The following is a 16,235-nucleotide window of genomic DNA, read 5'->3' on the forward strand; positions in this document are numbered from 1 at the left end:
TGTCGGCCTCCGGTAAGAAAATCGGCCGAAAACGGCCGTCGCAAACTGCTCACCTGCACCCCCCCTGACCTCAGGGGGTGCCTGCTGAGCACTTTGCCAGGGCCGGTTTCTGTTCTCAGTCCGGCCCTGCTTCAGTTACTTCTGGAACTGGGGATACACTCTCATGAACAAGGACTAGTGTGAAGCTGAAGAACTTACACTCTGCTGGACTTCTGCTTTGCTGTGATGATCTGCTGCCTGCTGCCCTCTTGCCTGGAGAAGAATGACTTGACCTGCATCTCTTTACCCTAGAACCCAGAGTGATTCCAAGGGCTAGTTGGCTGGACTCCAGTTCTAAAGCCTCGGGAACACATGTAGCTTCCACAGAAATATCAACAGCAAAAATATTATGGTCAAGAATATCAAATTTAAGGTAAAAAATATTGTTTTAAAAAATATAGAAGTGATTAATATTGTTTGCAAAAATATATTTGTTTAAAATATCGATTTTAATTTGTGTTATGTATTTTAGTTTATATTTTAAATGTATGTGATGCATGTTTTTTGAATAAGTATTGTTTATGTTTTTATTATTAAATGTGTTTAGTAGTTATCAATTTTATTTTAAGTACATTTTTGCGTTTTTTAGTTCTGTAGCGGGTTGCGGGTTTATAGGGGATTAGGCTGAAAAGTAAATTAATTATAATAAATTCATGAATATTTTTAATTTTTTAATATTTCTTTAATTGAGATTTCTTAGTGTTAACTGTGGTAAGTAATTTATTTGTTATTAATTATTAATTGGTTGTTAAATAAAATAATTAATTAAATGGTAATTAATTATCGTAATTGTGAAATTTGTTTTAGGTGCAGGTCGTGGGGTTTACAGGGCTAAAAAGGTGGGAAGTAATTTATTTGTAATGAATTATTAATCAGTTGTTCATGAATGTTAATTAATTAATTGGTAATTAATTATGGTACTTATGTAATTTGTTTTTAGGTGCAGGTTGTGGTGTTTATAGGGGTAAAGGGTGGAAAGTATTTTTTGATTAATTAATAATTAGTTGTTAATGTATATTTATTATTGATTGAAAAAAATTTATGGAAATTGTGTAAATATTTTTAGGAGCGGATTGTGTGGTTTATAGGAGTAAAGGGTGGAAGGTAATTTGTGTTTAAATTAATTAATAATTAGTTGTTAATTTATATAAATTAATTTATTGTAAATTGATTATGACAATTGTGTAATTCATTTTAGGTGCGGGTTGTGTGGTTTATAGGAGTAAAGGGTGAGAAGGAATTTATGTTTAATTAATTAATAATTAGTTGTTAATTAATATTAATGCATTAATAGATATTTAATTATTGCATTTGTTTATTTTTTTGTGTGCGATTTACTGTTATGGGCGTACAGTGCAAGGTGTAAATTAATTTTACTTACTTTATAATTAGTTGGTATATACTATTCGTTTTAATTTGAAAATATGTTTTAATTATATAACTCATTTTTTTATAGTTTAATTTTAGCTGTGGGTTGTGGGGATTATATAGGTCAAGTGTGGAAAGTCAATTAATTTTTATGAGGTTAAATTTGTTTTTTTAAATAATAATATTTTTTAATTGGTAATTAATTATGTTAAATAAGGAAGTAGATGTAAAAATCTTTTTTAGATGTGGGTTGTGAATTGGATGGTGTTATAGGGTCGGAAACATAAAAAGATAATAATGCAATAATTAATAGTTTTATTTATAAATAATTCCTGACTAAAAATGTTTATTTGTTTGGAAGTGATTTTTTATATTACTTAATATATTTGTAGGTATTTGTTATATGTATTTAACAGTATAATATGATTTTTTAAATAATATTAAATATATTTGTATTTTAATGTTTAACATATTTATATATTTTGTAATGTATTTAGTTTTTTAACCCCTTCGGCGCTTGTGACGGAACCGTTCCATCATGCGCCTCGGGTGAGCTGTGCTAGTGACGGAACGGTTCCGTCACGGCCCGCTCGACATGCCTGCGCGGCGCTGATTTTGCGCCTGTGCGGCGCGTTCTATTGAGCGGGCGCGTCCGTGACTGAACCGTTCTGTCCCTAGCACAGCTCACCGGAGGCGCGTTACGGAGCGGTTCCGTCACAAGCGCAGGTGAGCCGTGCGGCCCCCCCCCACCCCCTAGCAATTCCCGCCGCAGTGAAGGGGTTAAGTATTTTTGTTATTGATAATAATTTGTTTTTGAACTGATTAGAGTGAGAATAATTATTTTCACCCATCTGCAATCCAACACTTTCCTTACTGTTACACTTATTGGAGTGGGAAAAGTATTTTTCCCCCTCTGCTATCTAACGCTTTCCCTGCTGTTGCACTCATTAATTAATTAATTACATTTTTGAGCTTGTAAAGCGCACTGCTACCCGTAGGTTTCCTGGTGCTGTATAATGCTGGGGAACCCGTCCTGGCTTTCCCTGTGAGATGGTCCCTATTGGGCACCCCCAAGGTGAAACCAGGCATCCCCGGCATTGATGGGGCCGTTTGTTGAGATTAAGCAAGCTATTGTCAAAAGTTGCTGAGTGGAACCCATGGTTAGTGTGGCACTGAATGCGAGATTTATCGAGCCCGCTGACATTGGCCCAACACCCTGCCGCATCGGGAATTGAACCCTGGTCCCGGGCCGACCTCTGCTTCTGGGTCTGCCACCTCTAACCAGTGAGCCACACTACTCCACTCATTGGAGTGGGAATAGTAATTTGTACCCCTCCGCTATCCCATACATTCCCTACTGTTACACTGACTGGTGTGGGAATAGTAATTTTTACTACTCCACTATCCAACTCTTTCCCTACTGTTGCACTGTTTGGAGTGGAAATAGTACATTTTACCATGTCACTGTCCAACACTTTCCCTACTGTAGCACTTACTGCAGTGGGAATAGTAAATGTTACCCTCCGCTATCCAACACTTTCTCTGCTGTTGCACTGACTGGTGTGGGAATAGTAATGTTATCCCCTTCACTATCCAACACTTCCCCTACTGTTGCACTCTCTGGAGTGGGAATAGTAATGTTTTGCCCTCCGCTATCCAACACTTTCTCTACTGTTGACCTCACTGGAGTGTGAATAGTAATTTTTACCCCTCCGCTGTCCAACACTTTCCTTACTGTTACGCTCAATGGAGTTGGAAATAGTAATTTTTACCCCTCTGCTATCCAACTCTGTCCCTACTATTGCACACACTGTAGTGGGAATAGTCGTTTTTAACCCTCCGCTATCCAACACTTTCCCTTCTGTTGCACTGACTCGATTGGGAAATTTAAGTTTGAAGATTTTTGAATAGTTTATGGGGAGAGAGTTGTACTTCTTTAACGTTAGAGCTGTGTTTGCAGGCTTTGCATTGCCTACAAGTGAAGAACCCTTGGATGCTACTCTTCTTTCCTGTGGATTGGGTTATTGCTCTACAGAGCGAATCTTTGAGGGATTTGGTTTTACAGTATGTGACTTGGGGGTGTTCTTCTAAACAGCCTGATGGGTCATTATCTGTTTTCAGGGTTCCCAAGAATCTTTTTAAGGCCTCTCTTACATTCCACGACTGCTGGTTATAGTTGTTTATAAAATGTACAGTTTCCTTGTCATCTTTACTCTCAGTGACTTCGTTTTCTACAATTACGTCACCCTTTCTCTCATTTTGACTTTAGACAAGGCTGTCACTATACATTTGTTGGTATAGCCTCTGTCTTTGAACCGTTTGCACATAATTTCACTCTCAATTATATAATCTTCCTCTGGGCTACAGTTTCACTTGGCTCGCAAGAGCCCCCCCATGGGGATACTTTTGATTAGACTGTATGGGTGACAGCTGTGTGCGTGGAGCAGACTATTTCCTGCTGTCTGTTTTTCTGAACAACGAGGTCACATGTTTGTTTTCTGTAATGCTGACTAAGAGATGAAGGAATTCAATTTTGTACCTATCAATGTGGCTGGTAAATGTTAAGTTAAGGTCATTTTTGTTAAGGGATTCCACAAACTCATTGGCCTCCTCTTCGCTACCTTGCCAGGCACAGAAAATGTCATCAATATATTGGGCCCAGGCTTTGACATGTGTGTTATATTGCTCAAGGGGTCTGCCCACTTGCTCCTCCCACCAGCCCAGGTAGAGCCCCGCAAAGCTGGGAGCGAAGCAAGTGCCCATCGCTGTGCCGAGTGTTTGATGGTAGATAGTTCCATCAAAGAGAAAGAAATTCTGTGTAAGGCATGTTTAAATCATATGTAAAATCATTCCTGTGTGAAAAAAGAAGGACAGGGACCTTGTGCTCAAGAAGTCTCGACAAGCCTCTACACCTTTCTCATGCGGGATACTCATATATAAGCTATTGACATCAAGACTCATGAGTAGGCATCCTGAATGCGATTCAATTATGTCTGTCAGTCGAAGGAAATCACCTGAATCTTTGAGGTATGAGGGTAGGCTCCGGACTAGGGGTTGTAGGTAAAGGTCCACATATCTTGAAGTATTTTCCAGACAAGTCCCCCTGGAAGAAAAACGCAATGGGTCTTCCAGGTGGGTTTGTCATATAGTTGTGTAGTTTGGGGAGAAGGTATAGGGCTGGAAGTTTAGGGTGTTTGCATTTAGGAAAATTATTAGTACATTCGATATTACACAAAGTCTATTGTAGTTTAATCACTTTTTAAGTATTTATAGTATAGATTTTTAATGGTATTTTATATATTTGGAAATGTGTATTTTTATGTTTTGCTTTTATGACTTAATTGTTGAATAAAGTTTATGATGATGATGATGAGAAAATTATACTCTTCAGGTTCAAGCAAGCCCCTGTCTCTCCAATCCTCCTACTGATTTTGAAATTTCACATTGGCATTGTCATAGTGCTTCCTCGTGTTTTTTGTTTCATACCTATTAGCATCATTTAATTGTGATAGCCCCTCTTTTATGTACATTTCTATTGGGAGCAAAACAATGTTCCCCCTTTGTCTGATTTCTTGATCACAATGGCAACAATGCACAACTTCATTTTGTGCCTTAGACAATGTCCCAACCAAAATAAGAGGGGGCGACGGAGTGCAAGAGCTTGACGACTCGAATCTAAAATGATCATTAAGTATGATACTCTGCAACCTGGGGGGCACAACTGTGATGAAGGACTATCCACACATTTAGGCTAAACAGGTCGGACCTTCCCATGTATTTAACACAAGCTATCATGCATTCATGCCTTTTAAAGCCTTATTCGTTTTTGTAAATAACTGTAGTGTATGCAAAAAGTGTTTTAAGTTCTGATTTGGTGCCTCACTTTATGTTCAACATTTTGATTATACAGATCCACAGCAATGTATTGGAGGAGAGTTGAATGCAAGACTTAATGAAGCACTGCACTTTCACGTGAATGAATCATGAATGATCAGAATTAAGAGCACCCACACTTCAGTATGAAAATACCCACTGGGGTTGGACTGTCATGCCTTTGTTAAGAAATGGCCTATTAGCATATTTACAGATTTTATCCATAACATGCCACCTATGCCCACTTGGGCAATACAGGAATGCACTGAGCACCCAGGCACAAGCAGTCATTTATGCGTGCAGCGAGAATGCCAGTTAGCAGTGCAACTTTTATCTGGGTTAATCCCAGCAACTGCAATGCCCACAGGGGCTTGATTCAGGCTGTTGTAGGTGAAACCGATGAGGAACAAAAAAGTTTTTTTCAAACAGCTTTGTCACAGAAACCTAGGCATGTGAGAAAGGCACCAGATTAATTTAATGGCGCTTTCCATTAATGCTCACATTGAAATGTATGATTTAGTAATGTATTTACTGAAATTATGAGTGAGATTCATTCATTTACACTTAACATAAAGTCTGTTGTTTTAGCTCCTCGCAACGTGAGAGATGCTGCTGTGTCTGTCTTCACTGTTTATTATTAAGAGGTGTGTCACTTTAATTGTATATACCCTTGCATTTGCAATGCACTCGTACTCGTGAGAAAGGAGTTGTACTCCGAAACGCGTCGAGTGATTTGCCAAAACCAAACTGAAATAAACACGCTGGATTAGGCATTTAGTGGCTGTGACATCGCTTTTTCCGGATCTGCAACAAACAATTGTAGTGGAGAATAGTGGGGCCTGCGACCCCATCACAGACCACTGCAGCAAGAGGCTCGGGTTACTGCGCGACCTAAAGCTGTGGATATATATATATATATATATATATATATATATATATATATATATATATATATATATATATCCAAAGCTGCAGTTTCGCTCTGAACCCCTGCCCCTTGCAGCGGAGGGCCCAGACGGGATAGCGAGTCCCAAATAAATCAAAAGTTCATCCAAAACCTGATAAAGAAGGAATGTCCGGGCCAGCTTTTTCAATTCAGTGAGCTTTTAATGACAGCTCCACTCAAGAGAGTGGAGCTATCATTAAAAGCTCACTGAATTGCAAAAGCTGGCCCGGACATTCCTTCTTTATCAGGTTTTGGATGAACTTTTGATATATATATATATATATTCACACCCGTTATAGTTAGGAATTAGCATTTAAAAAACCTTAGAAATTCACTGAAAAAAACCATAGGTTTCACAAATGTTATAGTTAGCTGGACATTTCACTCATTCAAAACCATAGAAATTCCCCCGTTATAGTTAGTTCAGCTAACTATAACTCGAGCGCCCGAAATGAACTGTTGACGATGTCACATATTACATCACTCATGACATGCTCAGTGACATCACTCATGACATCACTGATGACATCCCAAATGACATCAGTGATGTCATGAGTTCTTACTTTGCAAAATGTTCAATAGTAATCCTGAGCATCTGCCTCCCAGCCTTCTGATCCAAAACCACCTTCATCATTTGCTCCATCCGCCAATGCTCATCCCTCAACCCAACGCTATTCAACATCTACATGGCCACCCTTACACAAGTAGCCCACCATCACAATCTCAACAACATCTCCTATGCCAACAACACCCAGCTCATCTTCTTCCTCATCAGGAAGCCTCATACCACCAAAAGCAACCTCCACGACACAATGAAGGACGTCACCAACTACACAAAGAGCAGGTCTCTAAACATGAACTCAAACAAAATGAAGGTACTCATCCTCAGATCCACCCCCTCAGCCTCGGATGACTCCTGCTAGCTGACTACACTGTGGATAGTACCAACACCTACCAACCATGTCCACAACCTAGGATTCATCCTCAACTTCTCACTCTCCATGTGTAAGCAAGTCTACACCATCTCCTTGTACTGCTTTAACACACTCCACATACTCCGCAACATTTACAAGTAGACCCTAACCAAAAGAAGAAGAACAGTGACACAGGCCCTCATCAGCAGCAGCAGACTACACTGTGACAAAACACTCTACACAGGACTTCCATCCAAAAACCAACAAGTACAACAATTCCAAAACACCTCCACCTGAGTGATCATCAATGTCCCCTGCTGCAGCCACATCACCCACCACCTGATACACCTTCACTGCCTCAATATCAACAAGACAATCACCTTCTAGGTCCTCACCCTCACTTACAAAATACTCTACCACACCAGACTAATCTACCTTAACAGCAGTAATCCTGAAAGGCCACATTTTGATCTTAAAATTTTGGCTTTAAAAATATCAGGTAAGAATTTGGTAACTCTTTGGGTAAACGTTGCTTAAAAACGAATTGACTATCATTACAATGTATCTAACCTTTCAGACATTTAAAATAAACTGTGTAATGTCCAGATGTTGTAGAAAGTCCATCATGAAAAATAGTTGCAACAGCTACAAAAGTTCTTCCTGATATTGAAACTTGACCAGCTAAAACAATTTTAATTAAAGTTTCCAATTTTCTTCCATCAGCTCTACAACGTTGCAGCATTAAAATTACATAATGTTGTGGAGAAGTGTGGCTCAGGGGTTAGAGGCGGCAGACCCGGAAGCTGAGATCGGCCCCGGACCAGGGTTCAATTCCCCGCCCCGACGGGGGTTGGGCTCAATAATTCCACGGACTCGATAATTCTCGCTCCGGTGCCTACTCGACTCACGGGTTCACACTCTGCGACTCTGGGCAATAGCTTGCTTAATCTCCACAACGGCCCCTCGCGGTGGGATGCCTGGCTTTCACCTTGTGGATACCCTGCCGGGGTATCTCACAGGGGAATACCAGGACGGGTTCCCTAAGCAAGCGCATAGATGACTGCGATGTGGGCGATTTGCGCTATATAAATACATGTACATTTACATTTACATTTATACTGTCCATATCTTTGTATAAATAATGTTGATGACATTTCTGATTTACATTGGCTACACTCCATGTTTTGATCCTTTAATTAGATTTTTAAAAGACACTGATTCACAGTCAGGTAAAGTAAACTATATGAATCTTTCAGTGCCTGTGGTAGTGCTACATGTAAACAAAACAATTTTGACAGTCATGTTGCCATTTATAAGAAAGGCCAAAAAGGTTTTCAATATCTATACCTTCAGCTTCCAGTACACCAAGCATAAACATTAAAAATTCCAGGCAATCTTGCTGAATATTCTGCGTAAATTGACTAGAACCAGAACATATGTCCAAAACATTTTGAATATCAGAAACACTTTGTATTTTACTTTTATCACTACTACATTTCTAATAAACAGAATACAACAATGAACAGAATCTTTTGTCCCGATTTTCAACAATTTGCTGTTGCAAACTTCCAAGAACAAAAACAACAGTTGACACCACAACTATTTTCAACCCGATAACCAACATTCTTTTCAACACTGTCCTTTTTATTTTTGCTTGCAGGCGCAACTTCATCTTGTTTTTTTTTCTCTACATTTTCACTACAGATATTCTCAAATCTTCTTTTTCTACCTACCACACACTTTTCAAATACTGTATTTTGACCTAAATTGGGTGCATATTCTCTTCTTAACCTATTATACTCTTTCACACAATTGACATCTGCAATAACGTTTGTCTCATCCAAAATCAATCAAGTACAATCCAAGTAAAGTTCTGACTCGAGACAAAGCAACATATGCCATACCGTCTTTAAAACGGTACTTCCAATATTCACTAAAGCACTATCTACACTTAAACGTTGAGATTTATGAATGGTCACCGCATACGCCAAAGAAACAGGAAACTGTTTTCTGCAAATAAACAAATCTTTTACAAGCAAAAACCAAGCTGAACAACAACTAAATTTTGTACTTCTTCAATTTGATCAAATTTGATTTTCAAAAATTCAATACCATCTCTATTTACGTAATTAACTAAATCAAAAACTTTACCCATTGCTCCATTTACTAAACCTTTTTCCACATTCAAATTACGTCCTAAAATTACCCTACAGTTTACACATGCATACAACTTATTTTCAAAAACCAGCAGTTTTACTTCTTGATTTCTCTAAAGAATCCTATTTCCTCTTCAACCTTTCACTCAAAATAATAGTGATTCCTTCATGTTCTATTTTATCAATAGCTTCCAATTTTAAAATGTCTTCATTTTCCAACTTTAACATTTCTTCATTGAATTTAAAACATTCACGTAGTGTTGGCATTAAGCAGATTACAGATTTGTTTTCTGCAATTCTCATGTATATTTTCTCTGGGACAATATTTTCATTTGGTAACAAATTGGAAAGTAATCGTCTCTGTAAAGCTTGTTTGCCATGTCCAGTCATTTTTTCCAATTCTTATATCTTGAAGAATAGTTCCATAATCAACATCATTTGCCTGTCGCATATTTGTAATAAGTTTCTTACACTCAAAATATGACCAAATGTTTACATTCCCAATGCTCCCCAAAGACTTTCTGGTATCTTCATGCACCAGTGTTTTAAACACTGGTTGTGCTTTTACAGGAGTAAGTTGTAGAAGATCTTCAAAAACGATGACGTGTTTTCCTCCAAATAATACGCCATACTCTGTTTTAAGAATTTGCTGCATTCTTAAATGCACAAAAGCAAACATTAAGTTTGATACCATGCTTGCCTCATCAATAATAAGAAGTTTAATTTTCCACAAAACTCTTGAAACTTCACAACAAGCTTCTCCAGATAGCTTGTGGTATTCTAATTTGTTTTCATGCTCTACTGGTAGCATTAATAAACAATGTAAAGTAATTCCTTTAATATTGTGGGCTGCTAATCCAGTTGGAGCAGTGACAACACAAGACAAATGCGACTCAGTTGTTTTCTGTAGAAAACTTCTGATTACTTTAATTAAAAAACTTTTGCCTGTTCCAGCTTGTCCACTCACGTACATTCGGATAAGTTCAAATGATTAGCAAGAGCACTCTTTCTTCTCATGAAGTAATCCATGATCAATATGTTCTCTCACTTGCTCATATATTTCTTACTGCTCAAGATTTAGTTGTTCTTCCAAGTTTTCTAAGTTTGTAAAATCTTCTTGAGCTTGATACATTGCTGTTTCCACCTCTTCCATAGCAGTTGCTGCTTAATTTTGAACAATTGGTTCTCCTAGTGGGTCCTGACTCAACAGAGCAGAAGTTTGACTCTCTTGAGAACTGTCTCTAGCAATCTCAGCTGCAATTGTAGCTTCTTGCTCAATTTCGTCATTCAATATTTTCACATAATTAGCAAAAACAGGACATTCTATAGTATCTTTAGTTGCAGTGAAGGAATCTTCATAGCTCTCGAAATCTCCAAATAATTCCAATTCTGAATGCCATGGCTTGAAAAGTTGCAAAAGACCTAAATAGTAAAATTCCCTTTTGTCAGGTGTTCGCAACTCAGTTTACGGTGATTAATCAAATGTCCTTTTCTTTGTTTCACCAGACATCCTTCAGAACCAATCACAGCATATATACCATTATTGATGTTTTCTGTAATATTCTGTTTAAAAATAAAGTTTTGCAGCACTTCATAGAGACAAATGTTCTCAAGATCATGACTTCTATTTGGATAATATGTATCCAACATATTTGTTTTCACAATATCTGTACTTTCTGGCTCTTTTTCAGCTAAATATTAAATTTCTTGTACAGATTTAAGAACTCGGTTACCTGTTGCAGCAAGACCTAGACTCAACCAAATGATTCTTCTAGATTTGTAGTATAGACTTGCAGATGATAAGCGATCAAAGCATTCATACGCTCCAATTTCTCGATGAGATAACATCTTCAAACTGTAAGTATATAATTTCTTACTTAGACTCTTCTCGTGGGAAATCTCTTCCCACATTTCCTTCAATTCCGTCTTTTCTGATTTTGTTATGTACGATGTTACATATCGAGCAACAGCAACCATCAAAGATTAGGGGGACAGGAAGTCCTATAGCAAATAGCAACCTTTTCCTGTCAATCTACACACATATAAAAATAAATGAAAAATCACATTTATTCCCACATTAAATCAAAATGAAACACACTTTTATATTGCTTGAACTTTTGCTCCCTTTCCAACTGACAAAACTTTCAACCCTTCCCCCATTCCACAATCTGCCAGTTACCATAGAAACACTTCAGGGAACACCTAACTCAGCACACAGGTGAAAAGTTCATCATACATTGTTGCAAATTAAAATAGCAATTGTGCTTGACTTCAGAATATACCAGCTTATTTTATGTAACGTTCTTTTCTATAAGTTTTTCTTAACCAATAAAAATCAGGCTTTTAAAAAACAGAAACATGCATCCTAGCTTAGTGTAGAATGTTGTCGAACAACCAATCATTTCTTTTCTTTTTTCAAAACTGCATGTTGTCCACCATTTTAGAAAAATCTTACTTTTCAAACTGCCATTTCATTTACAGAGACCTTCACAGTGCATCCAGACCTCTCTTCAAGATGCTTACAGTGTGATTTGTGGGACACAGCTATATTTTCTGGAGTCAAAGGTACGCAGAACAGAAAGGAATTCACAAAGACCTAGGTTTACCAAATGTAGATATTAAATTGATTGGACAGAGAAGATTAAAGTGTCACATATTATGCTGGCAGGGAAGCGACCAAGGCCAAAAAAGTTGAAGTCCTTTAGCTGCTGTGGAGAGGGGATCTCGAGAGTACAAGTGTTTACTTACCTGGGAGTGATATTCGAAGAGAAGGGCTCTTGGTCCCCACAGGTGGATGCGAAATCCTTAGCTGTCACCAGATCCACCTCTGCACTTTTGAGTTTCGCCAAGCGTCTTGGGTCTCGACCGATGGAGGCATTATTGAAGGTTTACAAAACCAAATGCTTATCTATAGCCTCCTACGGAGCCCCACTGTGGGGCCACGCAAACTGTGGCAAACTACAAACAGCAGAAAATCACTTTCTCAGGTCCTTGTTGGGTGTTCCACAATCCACACCTGTCCTTTCAATACACACTGAATTAGGGCTGGGTTATCTCACTGACTCGCTCCAACTAGCGCTCCTCGTGTGTTGGACCAAAACTTGGCTGAAGAAGGACATTGCTCTGAACCACAAAATCCTCAGGGATTGCATGACCTTGGATAACGCCTCAAAAATCCCATGGCTGGAATACATAAAGGGGGAGATGGGTAGACTCGGCAGACCAAACCTATACAGCCACCCAAACACTATACTCAAGGGAGATTTGAAATGTATCAAAGAAAACTTCATGAGGAGGGCAGTTCAAACACGGGAGGAGAAAGAATTAATTAAACCAAGAGTTAGAGCTAACTTTCTATGCCTGACTTCGCCCCAAATTGAACCTTATTTAAAAATCGTGAGCAGACCTTACCATCGTCACCTGCTTATCAGATTCAGGTTCAATTTAATCCAATACTCCCTGGGCGATTTTCCTGTGTGGGGTGTTCCTGATGAGTCTACCCCGTGTAGCTGTGATAACTTCTCTGAGCAAACCCTCATGCATTTCATTATGTTTTGTAGCCACTACAAAGCGAGTAGGTCGAGGTTTTTGGCACCCATTTTAAGAGATGCAGGTTTTGTCCAGGTACGGCCTGCTTTACTCTACCTTCAGTTATTAGGCAGCACCAGGACAATTCTCGGGGTTGCTAGCTTCCTGGTCGCTGCTATGCGTACAAGGACCAGGATGCTATCCCCGAGACAATTGGATGGGTGATTTTACCACTCTGATTTCCGGCTTGCTTTTTAACTTCCATGAATTTTACTGAATTGTTCTGCCTTTGTAACTCACATGAATTTTTATCAAATTGTAATTAACTTTTAAATACATGTTGTTTTGCTGCTTTTATGATTTTAAATGTAATCGAATAAAGCTTGTTTTGACTTGACTTGACAGAGAAGATTAAAGTGTCATCAATTGATGCCATTGGTGAGATCCTTTTTGCATCTCCAACACCCTGACCTCATAATTGTGCACTGTGGTGGCAATGACCTAGGCACTTTGATAGGGTAGGTCTGGAAATGCTTATGAAGGAAACCTTTGCACAATTGACGACACTGTTCCCCAAAACTGCCTCTGTCTATTCTAATATATGCCAAAGGTAGAAATGACAGTGGTCCAACCACTATTGTCCACAGATTGAAAAAGCTAGAAAACATGTGAATAAATCTGTTTCTGCCTTTCTCAGAGACTATAGAATGGGGTCCATCTACCACAACAATCTGCGTTTCAATATCCATGACATCTATAGGAGAGACCGTGTGCATTTTACAGACGAGGGAAACAGAGTCTTCCTCTTGAACTTTAGACTCTGCATTGGTACTTACTTGTAGGTACTAAAATCTACCAATAAACACAAGGACTCTTTTTAGAGCCACCCAACCTCTAAACACATACAATCCGTACGTGCTTGGTGTAAGCGTATGATAAATCTACCATAAAAAAATAGCCTTTATCACTAATGTTTTATAATCCCGAGGACCCCATGCCCTGGTTATCAAATGTAACGTTGCGGACCGTGGGAAGAGCCCCAAGGCCTCCACGGTCCCAGCCGACTCCCCACTTCCTGCGGGAGCCGGCATTGCTTTTCATCACAGAGAGCAGCTTACAAGCTTACATTCTACTTTCAAAGATGATTTCAACAGTTATACATTTTATAAAATAATATAGTACTGCACACTAAAGGAGAAAAGTCAGCACAATTATGATACAATAGAAAATAGAAAAAAAATACTTCTACACACAACAAACTCGTAAGCAGAATACAGTTTCATTTAAAAACACCCTACCGCAACTAGTTTTTGAAATGCATTATACAATAAAATGCGTCACAAAATAGGCTACATACATGGTGACTGTATCGTAACGTCACATAGAAAAAAGAAAGCCACTCTTACACTACCGGGAAAACACAACAACAGTACATGGGCCAAATTTCCATTGTAGTGATTTCTTAGTTGCTGGTCTAGTTGTCAGATCGACACACACACTCCCTCATGGCTGGTATACACCTACACCACACCCATTCAGCGTATCCGTCACTACACACATGACCCTATGTATAAAAAAGACAGAGGGCACGTGTTGTACGCCATTTTAGAGTTGTTCCCAAAGCACCGAACAAGGGGCCCACTACTACATGGTTGGCCTCTTTGGTCACTGAGTTAGTGGTGCCCGAAGCACTGAGCGGGTGAAGAACCTGCAATGATGATGGGAGCACGAGTATGTTGTTAGCCATACAGATATCAAAACTCGGAACCATATATGAGACTTCTTTGTTGGAGATCGGGACTACATCATGAAGAAGGTGTCTTCCACGAAAAGGTGAGCAGTGAGACATGAGTAAGCATCAGAAGGAGTCAAAGGGTTATAGCTGACTACATACAAAAATGCGACTTAGTATTTTAGACGAACGCACTCCAACATAGGGGTCCATTACTATGTCGGGCGGATTGCCCCCGCCAGGCTGGCGGTAGCCACCGCCAGCCTGGCGGAAGCAATCCGCCCGACATCCTCACCTGAGGCCCCCAGAGTGAAGGTGATGTGGGGGGGGGTGCACACGGGGGTACCTGTTGTACCCCCCTTCATTTGCAGATACATAGCGGCAGACACTGCGCGGTGCCTGCCCCTTTGTATATGCAAATGCTGAAATGCATTTATAGCATTAAGGCGGGCGGTACTGAGAGCACTGTCCGCCACAATGCTATAAATGCAGGATCTGCCCACCTCTGTGGTGGGCATCTCCTAATAGCAAGGACCCCCGCCCTAATGGATCCGACAGGATGGCTGGCGGACAAAGTCCGCCCGTCATCCTAATGAGCCTCTTATTGTATTAATTCACATGTTTATTTTTTTTTTCCCAATAGCAGTAAGGTTTTTATAATCGCTGAAATATATTCACAATACAAACAGTTCGTAGAAATGTGACAATCATATAAAAACGCGATCTTAGATGTACAGCTTCACGATGGATTATGTAACAAGGACGACGGCAATAGCACAAGGTGATCAAAGAAGCTTGTTTCTGAAACAACGACAAGTTATCTGTGAAAGGAGAGAATCTGTAGTCAGCAGGCGCGCAAAACACACATTGGGCTAATGGGGCTTCAGCTAGGATGAGATAGCTTCCTGGGCCCACACAGAGTCGCACTGGAGTATGTCACAGGTCTTTTAATGACTTTTAAAGACATTTTGCTTGTTAATGAGGCTTTGATATTCCCCCCCCCTCTTACAGCTCCTGCAGCTCCAGTCTTCTTTTTGCTTGAACTTAAGCCCCCACCCCAATTTTTTCTAGTCCCTCCCCCGATATTTTTGACCATAGTTGCACCTCTGGCTTCAGGTACCCCCTGCCCTGTTGTGTGTGTCTCTCCCACGTTTTAATGTCCTTTTTTCTCTTTCTCTTTCTTACTCTCACATTGTTTCTCTTTCTTTTTTAACACCTTAGCTGCGTGTAAACATTTCTCCCCAGTGCTGCGCTGTCCATTAGAACTAGTGCTGAATGGACGTTCAATGGTCGTGCGCAGCACTGGGGAGGTAGCACTGCTGACGACCATTGGCCGTCAGCAGCACTTAAGGGGTTAAAGTTTTAGACGCTGCTATCTCCACTCTGCTGTATACAACCTTATCTGAAGTGAAATGATTAACTCTCTTGATTACAGTGAAGGCTTCTTCCACACGTAGAGCACCATGTTTCAATCACGCCAATGGCACTAGGTGACAACGAATTTTGTTTCTGAAACAACAACAAATTATCTGTGAAAGGAGTTAGTGGGTAGTGTGCACCAGCTTCACTGTGTACAATGTATAACAAACACATCTACAAGCTTAATACGCCACTTTTGTGTCACTTTTAACATGGGAAAAGTGACGCAAGGAGCTTGTAAATCTGCGTCTGACTTTTCA

Source organism: Lissotriton vulgaris, chromosome 8 (assembly GCF_964263255.1).
Source record: "Lissotriton vulgaris chromosome 8, aLisVul1.2, whole genome shotgun sequence".
Classification (NCBI taxonomy): Eukaryota; Metazoa; Chordata; class Amphibia; order Caudata; family Salamandridae; genus Lissotriton; species Lissotriton vulgaris.